The 14,652-nt window shown below is 41.8% G+C and overlaps 1 long non-coding RNA gene across 2 annotated transcripts in view; it reads left to right on the plus strand.

Annotated features, from left to right (window-relative positions):
- Nucleotides 1-14,652, plus strand: part of LOC111965664 (uncharacterized) — a 176,012-nt gene that overhangs the window by 127,658 nt on the left and 33,702 nt on the right. The gene's annotated exons all lie outside the window — the stretch shown is intronic.

A 14,652-nucleotide genomic window follows, 5' to 3' on the forward strand; every position in this document is an offset into this window, starting at 1 on the left:
AAACCCAATGCATTCTCAAAGAAAATGTGCTAGTGCCACAGTGACGCGGACTCAACGCCCTTTGTTTATTTGTGCTAGATATCCGTGCATTCACTTTCGGGTTTCTTGGAATTGAATTGGCGTTTTATGAAATACATTGCGTTATGTATAGGCAGGCCTACGCTGAATTCTGAGAATCTTGGTTCGACTAAAATAGCCAACCATGAGCTAGCTGCACAATGTGTTATACACATGCCCATACTGTAAATTAATTTGTAAAATCTTATTAGGAGTGCACACTTACGAAGGCATTAATCAAAATTCAAACCAAATACTTGAGCTCTTGACAGTTGACAGGTTTTATTTGATAAGCAGCAACCGACGTCAAATACGTGCGTATTTGCCACAGTCATAGCTTTGCCTCCAGTAAAGTTTGTCTGGCCCCTTTTGCAAGTCCATTTATCACACTATAGTTTTCCTAAAATGTCCATCAAGCTCTGCACCATGCAAAAGCACAACACACATTTTCAAGGTTGTAGGCCTATAGGTGAATGTTATCCATTTTTTGTGATTAACTACATTTTACGATTAATTCCTCATATTTTCGAATCATTTGACCTCAAAATAAAATGGGACCCGTTTTTTCGACACTCTTAAATATAGTTTGATGTCTTTACAGTGTGGGTGTTTCTCTGGGGTTGRGTCTGGTAAATATCTTATATCGGCTATCTGTGTCAAACTTTGAAATGTGAGATTATTAGACCAGTTTGCTCATGTTTTGAAATATAATCTATATTTATTTGATTTGTGTAGCAAAACTAATGGCCCCGTCCGGACTCTGTTTATTAAGAAGACCTTTGGAACCTTAGGTGAAATTCAATCAAAAGTKCACTGCAGGAGAATAGCATTATTTCTGTACAGGGAAAATACATGGTGTTGATAACAATTACTGTTTACTATATGCAGTTGACTTGTAAAGCACATTTTAATGTACTTTATCTTTCTGCCCTATGGTTTTGACCCTTGTATGCAATTGATACCCAGTTGTAAGTACACAGATCTGCACCATTGTTTCTCTGTGGGAGTTTGCTATGCAGTTTGGGCTGAATTCCAGTCTTGGAGGTAGCCATTCAGATGTTAAATCTGACTCATATCACAGTGTACTTGCATTGGTTTTAAATCAGATTGTGAACAATTCATTCCTTGATGTTTAGAGCGAGCCAGCCCTAGATATCCCTGATATAGATTGTTCTATTAATTGTTTCAAGTGTTGTTACAATATACCAATTTGTTCTCTTTTTGTATAACCATATGCGTGTGTGCCTATGGCTGCATTTAGACAGGCAGCCCAATTCTGATCTTTCACCCAATTATTAGCAAAAGAGCTGATCTGATTGGTCAAAATACCAATTAGTGGAAAAATATCAGATTTGGCTGCCTGTATAAACAGCTTATGTTATTCCAGTATTAATAAGTCATCCATTCATCTGATAATGTTACAGTAACACAAACAGATCCTAGTACAGATATTACAGTTACACATAGAGATATTACAGTAACACAGACACATCCTGTAAGATATGTCAGTAACACAGACAGATCTAAATACAGATATTACAGTAACACAAACATATCCTATAAGATATCACAGTAACACAGACATATCCTAGTACAGATATTACAGTTACACATAGAGATATTACAGTAACACAGACACATCCTACTRGTACAGCCACAACGTCCTACTGCCGTCCATCCCATACACCGCTTGTCTGTCTGCTGTGTCTGAACACAGTGCCACTAATGATCCGTAGTATATTACTGTTAAAACTACCCATTTCATCCCTAGATAGTTATTACTATAATATAACTCATTCATAGTTTACATACCCAATTCCCACTGTCAAAGATGGAGCCTCCGGCACAAATCATTTCAGTCTACTTAAAAGGGAGAGGCGCTGGAAAAGCAGTGACCACAGAATTCAGCACAGCTAACTAGGCCGCATATTTGTGACAGGCTGAAATCGATGCACGCAATAAGTGACCATGTCCACTTGTCTGACTGGAGGACAGGGTTCAGTGTACAGTAGCCATACCACCTGATGGTGATCACACTCACAACGATGACCTCATTGCTGCTTCATTCACAACACAATCTAATCATGCTACCTAACGATCTAGCTTTTGCGCATATGGATGTMTTTTACTGTTATGTGCAGTGAAAGACATGTGCAGACAGTTTTATGATTAAAGGAGACCATTTTGGTGTACCACACTATGCGCTTCTCTTATATTCAAAAGATAAGCAAGTCTGCCATTCCATACTTTTACGTCACACACTGTTCCGTTTCTTGGAACACTCTCTTCTATGTATAAGGGGGCAGCAACGATTTAGATTAGTCGTCAACGCGGATATGTTCGAGTGTGGTTAGTCGGGACAGTGTCTGACGATTTTGGGAAGATAGAACTATGCTATATGATTGTTTTCTGAATCATTTTCTGTCTCCCATGCATACTATCCTCTACCTCTGATGTGCAAGTCTGGACTACAATATGATTGTGTAACTCTGAAAGTTTGATAGACCAGAATTGTTTTCATTGTTGTCACAGCGGATGTCTTTATCGATTTATCTAAAAGTAATGTTTCCCTGATATGTGCCACCACTAATATGGTGGCACATATTTTTTTCCCAAGTAAAACTAAAACAAGTTCATTGTTGATTTTCTTCCCTCCCACAATGCTCCTGTAACGATGATGTCATGGCCTACAGCGATGTCATGGTAACAGCTCAGACCGACTGACTGTCTGCTTTATGTTCTTCGTTACAGGATATTGAGGCCCATCACCTGCAGCCTCTTGATATCAATGGACATGGCTGCACAAGCTGTGTGGCCTATTATGTRTTTGGCCGAGTTCTCCACCATCTAAACCATTCTTTCCTTGCTTGCTTTCACTCCAGCACCCATCGCCGACAACGCCAGCTCAGCRCACACAGTCTATTTCCTCACGAGGTGGCACTTTTCAGGATGCTGCAAAAGGTGATAAGCGTGTTAGGGCTTTCATGTAAACTGAAGTATGCTGTATTCGTGTATGTCATACACGATATTCATGAGGACGTCTCTTTAGACAGGGCAGGATGTTTTGATGGTGTATTTTGCAAACCCCACTGAGTTAGACCGCAGTTGGGTTTTTGCCCTCCCTGTCAGCCCAGGGAAATAAATAATGAGCATGTCAGAGACTCAAGCCATCTGTCTGAGAAGTCATCCACCAATCTCACCACAAGGATCCCCTTACTAATAAGCTGGCTAGTTTGAATTGCTTAACTTGAGACTGTTTGCTTTTCGAGAGAGTAGACATTTGATTGGGGATGCTATGATGTTTTTTATGTTGCCCTCTTTCAGAAAACTCGTAAAAAAAAGTACTGTAATATTCAACGTGAGATGATAAAATTGTCAGAGCCTCAGATTGGAGAGGAGTAGAAGGCTCTCAACCAACGTGAGATGAGGTGCAATCCCAAAATAATATGAGCATTAGAATGGACCGAGAGTCGCGTCCTATTCCTTCCAGAACCTCATAAGATCTGTTAAATCTGGTTCCCTGGGTTAAATGCGGAAGACACATTTTGGTTGAATGCATTCAGTGGTGCAACTGACTAACTTTATCAACAGCTGGTGTGTGTCATGCTTGCTTCATGAGTCAGCAGCCACTTGGCAAAGACGCCAGAACAACGTCGAGTTTGATTGATGTTTGATTGAGTTGTCAACAAACGTGAATTCAATTGTCAACCAAAACTTTAAACCATATTGTTTAAGACCTGGGTTAAATTKATCCGAAAACCAGGTATGTTGATAACTTTATTTGATCAATTGAATCAAAAAGTTGCATCGATGCAACATGATAACATTGATATGTTACTGGTGAAATAATAAGGGAACGATGTTACCCAGAGGGCACCGGTCGTAACTAAACACTGTATTTTTGTATTTCTTCATGTTATTAAGGTTGTCCGATTGAGGAGACATCCTACCAGGTAAAATAATTGGTCAACTTAATATTATTCCTGCGTTATTTAAACATACGTATCAACATGATTGAATTTTCAGAAAGTCATCGACGTGCATAGTAATGATAATTTATCCAAGATTTTGACCAGAAATCAACAACATGATTTGGAAGTAGAATTCAACTTTGTTGGCTACGCAATCAAATATCAATCAAAATGTTTGTCTGGTTGGATACTGCCAATATTAATTCTGGGATTAGGGTCTGTCTGAGACGTGTGTTGCAGGTTACTACGGTTATTTGATATTTCCTCCTCCATCAAAATGATCCTATCCAAACTTCAACTATTATCCTTGTGAAGGTTATGTATCCTCCATTACCTCATGACTATGATTTCTTCCTCCGAAGATGGTAAATCTGCTCTCAGAAAACATTTTTGGGGAAGACAGTAATTCCATTGTGCACATAATTGCCCAAGAAAATGTCTCTGTTTGCTTGGGGAAATCAATTACTCAATTTGATCTGTTATGCAAGCGCAGTGATGGTGTACATAGGAAGGCCAGAGCTGAACACCCTGAAATTAGATTTTCTTTTCCCTAATAGCCACAATTCTTCGGTGCAGAAAGCCTTTAGAGATCCCGCTCTATATTATTTTTCCTGACAAAGCAATGGCATTATTCCATAACCACTCAGCCCTACCACACCCCTGCCCCTCCCCCTCTCCCTGCTAATCACTGGTACTGCATGATGGGACCCTATATTCCCAGTTTGCTGTTTATTGTCCGCCATCTTTATTTGGCTTCTCTGCCTAGCAACAAGAGTCAGCCGCCCCTTTTTTTGGCTGTATATGTAACATTCGAATTCACGTGAATATGTCTGTTTCACCTTGGAGTCCGTCGAATCACCGTCGCACTTAGCCTATCTGCTGTGCCGGTCTCTGTTATGACATACAGGGCCAGATTCCCACCAATGTGTCAGAGGGTGAGACGCGTTTTCACACCAGGTCTTTGGGCGAGATGCATGATAGCCGACCGCCATGTAAGACATCTTGTGGAACCTGCATGCGCAGTGTAGCACCCGTATAAGCTCACTGCTATGGTATAGCCACCTCGCTAGGCCGGCCAGTGTGGGGCTGCGTCAGCATGGCGAGAGGGGTAAGGCCGACCAAGTGTGATTTTAATTGGATCCCTGGCTTTTTCCATCTTCCCCAGGTCAAGCCAGTAGTGTTGTGGCTCCCTAACTCTGTTTCTTTTCATTCATCCCTGCCCACCCCCTTCTTTTTCCACGCCTCCTTTCATTTCTCTCTCTCTCATCTGTCTCTCTCCCTCTGCTCTTGGCTATCCTAACCCTCCATGACTTCTTCACACTGGCCCCCTAATCTTTGCATACTCGCCAGTGTGGCCCTGTGGTAGCTATAGTGCCCTCCACCATATTCCCCCACCATATATGAAGCTCCACTTATCTATGCCCCCATTCGTGTTTTCATCTGGTCCTTGGCTCTCGCCACGTGAAACTGCAACCCTTTACATGGTAAACTGGAAGCAGCTGCGCCTCTTGTCTTCTTTCTTTCAGTGTCGTGTTCATCTCATTTTCATTTTCTCTCCAAACGGAGCACGTGGGGTTCAGAGGGGCTTGGCACAGACGCAACTCTGATGCTAACAGTGTGTAACGAGAGTGATGGTGAAGACGAACTCAACATTGATTATGAAGGTTAGGTTGTACAGTATGTAATCAGGCTATCAGAGAAATCAAGCACAGGTGTCAGAGGAGGATGTCACTCATGGAGAGTATCATTGAGTTGTGGGACACACAAGGTAATCTGTTTCAGGTCCTCTATGTGCCTGTTGACAACTTGACATTAACAAGCGTTCAAAAGAACCGCGTCATCAGTGGCAGGACTCTTATGTAAGACAATGCAATGATTACAACTGAGCATATACAAGCTTAATTTTTCATATTTCTTGCTTTTTACGGACAGCGAAATGGCGAATCAGAAATCAGAAATCCCCATGAGCTCTGATCTGGTGACTTGGTCAGACTGATCCCTTGGATTTCTCTCTCATCTTCATCTGCAGTGCAGTTTTCTGGTGTCAGTGGTGGTGCCAGACCCCTGTGTAGCTCAGCTGGTACCAGGCTTATTAAAACAGCCCTCTATTCACACTTCGCAATTGGGGCTCCGCTTTCAACTTAAGCCCAAGCCTCCCAACATACAGAGCTCACAGACTTTTTTTGTCACAGACTTTTCCCAAAAAAGGCTATCGACATATGCATCTGGGAAGAGAGAAAGACCGCGCACATCTTTGTATCTGATGCATTTTTGACTTGTGATGCATTCCAATTTACCCGTCCGAATGGCTCTCACAAAAAAAATTGTTTTCGTTCATTATCCATGCCTTACATAAGAGATATTTCTGATCATTTTCTGATGAGCCAGTCTTTGGGCAGCCATGAAGATTTTAAAGGTCTTTATCCAGCCAATCAGCTCAGGAGTTTTCCCATGCAGCTGACAATGGTTATCTCATGGCAGGATGCAACAGCAAGCCAACGGGAGACCCTCTGAGAGGAGGCTCACCGTATTGGTTGGGGGGTCCCATGTGTTCCGAAGGGGAGCCAATGAATCCTTTGTGTCCATCTTTCAAAATCCACATCTCTAAGGTTTTCTTTGGCGCTGTTTGAAGATGGGGCAACTTCTAGCAAGYCCAAGACCCACGAGGGGCAATTCCATCCTTTCAGGGGGATGACCATAGCTTTTGCCCCTTGCCTATGATCTCCCATCCAGATCCTTGTTATCAGAGATCAACTAGGAAGCTTGACATAATGTCCTCCACTTGTTGGCAAGGGCAATTGGCAGCTTTCATGTYAGTGAAAGCCAGATGAATATGCTTAAAACAGCACATTGGAGCAGAAATCTTAGCCTATTTCTGTGTCTGTGCAAGTCACCGTGGCTGGTTATTAACTTAGACATTATTTTTTATTTCGTGGCTTAATGACTTACGTTAAACTGAATGCGTTTTGAGCACTTGTTAAAGAATGTTAAAGAGAATTTGATCATAATCCAAAGAGAAGAATCCCTTAGATTTGACAATTACAACACCAGGAGACCTTAAGTGCCTGTTGTCTTTGCTGTCTCTCAACTCCATCACATTTAATTAGTAACAATTTGCGGTTGTTGTGAGATATAGCATTTTAATAYCTTTTGTATGAATCGTCAAATCTCCATCTTTTGAGGATGAGCTTAAATAAGGGATCACATTGATTGTGGTCCAGGGTATTTCAAAGCCGCGTGTAATCGCGGGTGTTTAATTTGATCTGTAGCAGGTTGCGTCGCGAGGGGGCTGTGTAATCAAGCCTGTGAATTCGACATCTGAAGGAAGAATGGCGTTTCTGATCACATCTCCATTGAAGTCCATCCATTTGCTGTTGATGCTCTCGAGCTCTCCTTGTCACCTGGCAGCTAAATGAATATGTACTTGACATGACGCTGTATGGCGTTTTTCACAAATGTCATACAGTATATACACATGCAAAGGCCCTGAAGGGCTACGGTTCAGGAGTCAGTAAGTGAGCATGTGCGTGGCGATCTCGCTGTTAACCTCTCYGCATTACAAGAGCTCCAGGGCCAGACTCTACATTGATGGATGGAGGTTGGGGGATGGGGGGATGAAGGGGAAACCAGAACCAAGGAATTCCCCTAGGGCCATTTCAATTACAGTTAGAGCAAGCTTCTGGAACTGTGATGATATGTTGCTTTAAGGCTGTGACATTAATGGAGAGGACAAATGGGATTTTGTGTGGTGCTGACCCTACAGTGTAGGCCCGAGACGGAGAGATTCAGAGGTGAAGCCAAGGATGCACTGTTAATACGTTTTAGATCAACCTCAGAGGCGCTTTGGTTGTTTTATCTGTCTTCACCAAAAATAACATGCTAAATCATGCGTGCATACAGCAAATCGCTGCGGGCCGGAACTAGCAATGTCGTCTCGTGCCATTTTGGCACCTCTGAAGTTTGGGAGATATTGATAGCCTTTGCATATCTGTACCCACGGGGCAGGGAGCATGAGGGGGCATGGGAGAGGGTAAGCAGTCAACAGTCTCCCTTTGAGGAAGCCAGGTAGTGGATTTAGAAGGGAGAAAGGGAAAGTAGTGGACTGTCCCTTCATCTTTTTGATGATCAATAAGGTACTGTAACCTTTTATCGGACATGTGCCATGATATGGTAATGGGATCTACAGTGTCTGCGTGTACTCTCTAGCACATTCCATCTAAAAACGACTCCTTTTCCCATGAAGTGACACACCTTCAAGCAACGTGTCCCTATTTGTGGGTTGATCACAATCCGACTTTTAAAGCTGCAAACTTTTCCCATATCCTCCAAAACCAATGACTTTGAAAAAGACCAAGGCAGATATTACGGTATTCTATCTYGACTCCTTTGGAATAATCCTGTGTTTTAGATGATATTGATTGGGTGAGGGATCAAAAATCCATTCCCCCMTGGAAGAACAGAGTGTATTTTATAGAGTTCTTTTAGCCCGTTATTAGAGGGGGATATAGCTGTGGTAATTAGCACTCATCCCCAGCTCCATACCCATATCTGTTACATTATCATAAACCTGTATTACCGCTGTTGTGAATGTCACAGATGTTATTCTCCCAGTTATGTAAGTGACAGAATTACTCAATGGCCCTGTGTGTCTGGGAGGGGTTTCSAAATATTAATTCAGTCTAAAAAAAGAAAACCTATTTGCTCATGAAAGTTCAGTGCATGATGTGCCTTTGTAAATTCCCTGTTGGCTTGACATATACAGTGTCAGGTCACGGCTGCATCCCATTGTGATTAGCTACCAAGTTTCCTGAAGTGAAGTTTAGTGATCAGTAACCTTAATGATCATATGGGGTTGGGGTTGTTTGGTATGTATTGTCTTTTCAAGAAAATATGCAGCACTGAAGTTGATAAGTRACAATTCCGTAAGTTCAATACTAAAAACATACAAATAAATGAGGGTCTGTTAGTGCCTACAGAAAGCTGTCCCAACAGCGGAGCTTTCCTTTCAGCACCATGGAGTGAATCCTTACCACTGCTACACCTGGTTATCAGCGGAGCCTTGTCTGGCAGCGAAACAGTTCATTCAGCCTCATTTACTAACTTTTTAAAACCTTAGCTGATATTGCTGACTTGCTTAAACAAATGTGGTTTCTACTGACTCCTTGTGGATTTGTGTAAGTCGATAAGAACCTCATTGTCCTTCAATAATAACGAACGCCAACATGGAATTTTATGGGTCTATTACTGAACTTTCTGTTGAGAACAAATATTTGAGAAGAGACTGTCAACATGGTTACAGACCCAACAACATTATATAGTATCCCCTCTTCATGAAGAAAAGCACAYGAGCTAATTTATGCTGCAGCATACAGGACAWTTTTGGACTCACCATTGTTGTGCTGTGCTCACTTGAACAGGAAGGTGACGCGGCGGTCCTTCCTGTGGGAAAATTTGGGTCATCAAACGTGCTTTCAAGACAACTGGGAACTCTGGAAAAAACAAGGTCGAATCACGAYGTCGGTGAYCTTCAGGTCGGAGCTCTAGAAAGAGGCCTGAGTTCCCGGCTTACAATTCCAAGTTGGATGACCATTCAAAATGTATTTTCCGAGTCGGAGCTCGTTTTTTTCAGAGTTCCCAGTTGTCTTGAACTCACTGAAGTCTGAGATTTCCCAGTTCCGAGTTTCCAGTTGTTTTGAACGAGGCAGAAGTCATGCTGCATTGACAGCATGGCCAATGTATTCAACCTTTGGCCCATGGTGTGTTGCAAGTGAATGTTTTTTCTTTTAAGCTTGGCAAAGAGACCGTTTCAGACAGATGTTTTAAATCCATAAACCCAGACTTGGACCACACACCCTCTCCAGCGAATAGCAGGCAGGGGAAGCAAAATAGTAATTGCTTTGCAACGCTTGCAGTTAGCCACTAATTCCTTCCAAACCACTCATTGTTGAATTTGCGATTTCTGACTTGTGTAATGTTTAGATCCAAGGGCCGATGAGCACCGATACCTTTTATCTATAATTCATCTTCATGTGACAAGGATTTTAAATGATTTGCCAGTAGATTGCCAACTGTCGACGATGACTGCCTGTATAGCTTGCTAGCTAAGATTTTGAAAGTAACATGATCAGTCCAATCAAAGCTACGGCAGGTACAGTATAACTTGATTTGACGTCATTTTATCTGTGGCCAATGACCTTGAGCCTTCTTGGATGGGCACTTCTAATGTAAATTTATGGCAGCACCCAAGGGGGCTTGAACTGCCTAGCTCTCCCTGTAGATTCTGCAGTGACGTAGTGTCCCCATGAGTGACGGAACACTGAGCCAATCACGGTGCAACTAGAAAAGATAACCAACCCATACGCTCTGTATATTCCACTGGCTGCCCCTCCACCACAGAAAGCACTGAGCTAGGCTAAAACACCTGCATTTTGGAGCTGCCTTACTSAAGAAAGAGACCATGTTTGTATGCGGCTTTATTAACTCTATAATTATTTTTTACATTGTTTGCAAACTGATATGTGACATCAATTAATGCCAAAATAACATGCAAAAAAAATAAAAATAATAATCTTATTTATTTTTTGATAAACAGGTGGGGCTCAAAACCGGTGCTGCCCTGAATGACGGGTCGCCACTGGTTCAATGTAATTTCATTGAAATGATGTGGAAACAATGTTGATTCAACCAGTGTGTGCCCAGTGGGATGATCTGCACATCTTCTATGAAGAAAAATGATATCAATCAGTGAATAGGCAAACACAGTAATRCATCTGTGTAACAGCGTGGGCCATTGTTTATACACACATACGAGTACGACGCCAGAGGCAAACTGAAGTCACTGACATAATTATGTTTACACTTTGTATTATTCAGAGATGTAATGCAACTGGCATTGGGGTTTGGATTCTGTATTTCCATCGTGTGCCAGGCCTGTGTGATCACCAAACTTACAGTAGTACCCATTGAGGTAGTGGGAGATTTCAATATCGCACTACTGTAAGTCACCAGTTATGAAACGGCGCATTCTTATCCTTCCACCCCCTTTTTTTGGGGCTATCCTTTGAACATTTCATGTCACTGGCACTACTGTTTACAAAGCCTATTTAGACAAGTAAGGGTTGGAAATAATTAGTCCTCCATGCGTTGTGCGGACATATTCCCTTTCAATCAGTTTAAAAACCAACTCGGTTAATTAATCTTCTGTGCCGTTACTCTTCCCAAATAATTTCCTTAATAGCTGCTGCATTCCTTAGATCTGTAGTCAGCAGTGCATATTTTCCCTTTGTTTCCCTCCTCCATTCTGTTTTTGTGTTCCTTTCTTTTCCACAGAATTCCCATTGACCCATATATTTGATCGGATATTTGAAGTACATCATATGAAATTCCAAGTCAAGATGGAACAATGGATGCACTATTATTAGTTGCATTTTGAGGTATATCCTCCTAGAACCGGTGAGAGCGTTGCTTGCTGTGTTTTCCTGTATTCCCTGAGTGAAAACATTAGCATCTCATTTGGGCCTGGTTGAGAGCTGTGGTTACTTCATGGAACTGGGTTATTTCATCACTAGAAGACCTGGGGAATTGAGCTGAATGTGGTGACTGACTGTAGGTTTTCCATGCACGTAGCAGCTTGAGGTAGAGTAGAGGAATTTCAGGGAGGCATTTTTACAAGAATCACACATGACAAAGTGCGATGGCACCTAGCCTGATGATTTTTGGAAAAGATGCCTGCACTAATGTCAACATCCCATTGATCCTCAACACCGTTTTAACACCCGCCTCACACCCACCTAAATGGAGATAAATGGAAAGAGTTATCAGTTAGCGGTTAGCTTTGTCACCACATCCTCTGACGTCTCCTGCATAGCTGTCAGTTAGGCCGTATTCCCACTACGAGAGATGAAAGACAGTTTGAGGAGTGTAGTGGCGAAGGAGATTTCGACTTTTCAATTCACATTATTCACATTATTGTATTTTTCCATATATAGACACCCCCTATGTTTGAGTAAAATKAACTATATGTAGGCTACTGAGCTTGTCTGATGCTTTAAGCACTACGATTTAAAATTACTAAATTACTAAAGAGAGAGCCAGAGATCAATGTAGCCTAACCAGAATTTAAAAAAAAACTGTTCCCTACCCTACTCCTCCCGCTGCCCTATCGCAGATTCTGACATTAAGCTCCTGAAGTTGTCGGTAATAGACTACACCAGCTATCCGCAACCTTTTCCATTAGGAGTGCCAAGTTATCCCTGGGTGCCAGTAATAATTTTCATATGCACATTTTGAATAAATTGACAACTCGTAAATGGAATGAAATAAACCAAAACTTTTTTCTCACAGCCTATTGTGCGCTCTGCAAACAATGTGTCCACTCCTACAATGACAACGGTAAGACTGTAATAATAATATATTGAATGCATTAGCAGAAATTACCATAACCAAACACACATTGTAGATGAGAAATGGTGGGAATTAACGATAAATGTACTACTGGGGATACTGGTGTGCTAACCCCGCGGCCTCCGCAATGAATTGGTCTACTCAGACAAGCGTGCCATCATTTTGAGTTGTGTTTAGTTGAGTTTATTTTATTTTTACAGAGACAGTGCACATTAATCAACGTTTCAGTAAAAGTGCCGGTTTTAGCCAGCCGAGCTAATTTTCAACCGCAGTCCCTGGGCAGGTTATTAAAAACAATTACAAAATAGACAACCATTGAGCAGTGAGCACACGCAGAGCAACATAGGACAAGCAAGACGTAGCATACAGACAGAGCAACATAGGACAAGCAAGACGTAGCATACAGACAGAGCAACATAGGACAAGCAAGACGTAGCATACAGACAGAGCAACATAGAACAAAAAGCAGCAAGACAAAATTCATAAAAGCAACAAAGTGTTTCCACACCTCACAAGCTACAGACAACAGACAACATGGAAAGCGGCAATACACAGCTAGGGATGATGTTCACAAATCTGATTGACCTTTAGCCATGTCTTCATGCATTTTGTGAAAGTGTGATATGTGGTGCAGTTATGCGTGTCTGATCGCAGTGTATTCCAGACATGGGAAGCTCTCACAGAGAAAGCGGATTTACTAAAGGTGCTTTTCCTTAAGGGAACTATACAGTCACCTCTCATGGCAGACCTTGTGGATCTGCTGCCATATGTTTGGGTTTTCTGTTTATCAAACATTCTGAGTGGAGGGGAAGCCAGGCCATTTAGGATCTTGAATACAAGACATGCGTCGGTGTATTGCACAAGATTTTCCCAACTCAGGAGCTCATGCTTTCGACTTTTCAATTCACATTATTCACATTATTGTATTTTTCCATATATAGACACCCCCTATGTTTGAGTAAAATTAACTATATGTAGGCTACTGAGCTTGTCTGATGCTTTAAGCACTACGATTTAAAATTACTAAATTACTAAAGAGAGAGCCAGAGATCAATGTAGCCTAACCAGAATTTAAAAAAAACTGTTCCCTACCCTACTCCTCCCGCTGCCCTATCGCAGATTCTGACATTAAGCTCCTGAAGTTGTCGGTAATAGACTACACCAGCTATCCGCAACCTTTTCCATTAGGAGTGCCAAGTTATCCCTGGGTGCCAGTAATAATTTTCATATGCACATTTTGAATAAATTGACAACTCGTAAATGGAATGAAATAAACCAAAACTTTTTTCTCACAGCCTATTGTGCGCTCTGCAAACAATGTGTCCACTCCTACAATGACAACGTAAGACTGTAATAATAATATATTGAATGCATTAGCAGAAATTCCATAACCAAACACACATTGTAGATGAGAAAATGGTGGGAATTAACGATAAATGTACTACTGGGGATACTGGTGTGCTAACCCCGCGGCCTCCGCAATGAATTGGTCTACTCAGACAAGCGTGCCATCATTTTGATTGTTGTTAGTTGAGTTTATTTTATTTTTACAGAGACAGTGCACATTAATCAACGTTCAGTAAAAGTGCCGTGTTTAGCCAGCCGAGCTAATTTTCAACCCCAGTCCCTGGGCAGGTTATTAAAAACAATTACAAAATAGACAACCATTGAGCAGTGAGCACACGCAGAGCAACATAGGACAAGCAAGACGTAGCATACAGACAGAGCAACATAGGACAAGCAAGACGTAGCATACAGACAGAGCAACATAGAACAAGCAAGACGTAGCATACAGAGAGCAACATAGGACAAGCAAGACGTAGCATACAGAGAGCAACATAGGACAAACAGACGTCAGTACAGACAGAGCAACATAGGACAAACAGAGCGTAGCATACAGACAGAGAACATAGGACAAGCAAGACGTAGCATACAGACAGAGCAACATAGGACAAGCAAGACGTAGCATACAGACAGAGCAACATAGGACAAGCAAGACGTAGCATACAGACAGAGCAACATAGGACAAGCAAGACGTAGCATACAGACAGAGCAACATAGAACAAAAAGCAGCAAGACAAAATTCATAAAAGCAACAAAGTGTTTCCACACCTCACAAGCTACAGACAACAGACAACATGGAAAGCGGCAATACACAGCTAGGGATGATGTTCACCAAATCTGATTGACCTTTAGCCATTCTTCATGCATTTATGTGAGA

Source organism: Salvelinus sp. IW2-2015, linkage group LG6.2 (genome assembly GCF_002910315.2).
Source record: "Salvelinus sp. IW2-2015 linkage group LG6.2, ASM291031v2, whole genome shotgun sequence".
NCBI classification, from domain to species: domain Eukaryota; kingdom Metazoa; phylum Chordata; class Actinopteri; order Salmoniformes; family Salmonidae; genus Salvelinus; species Salvelinus sp. IW2-2015.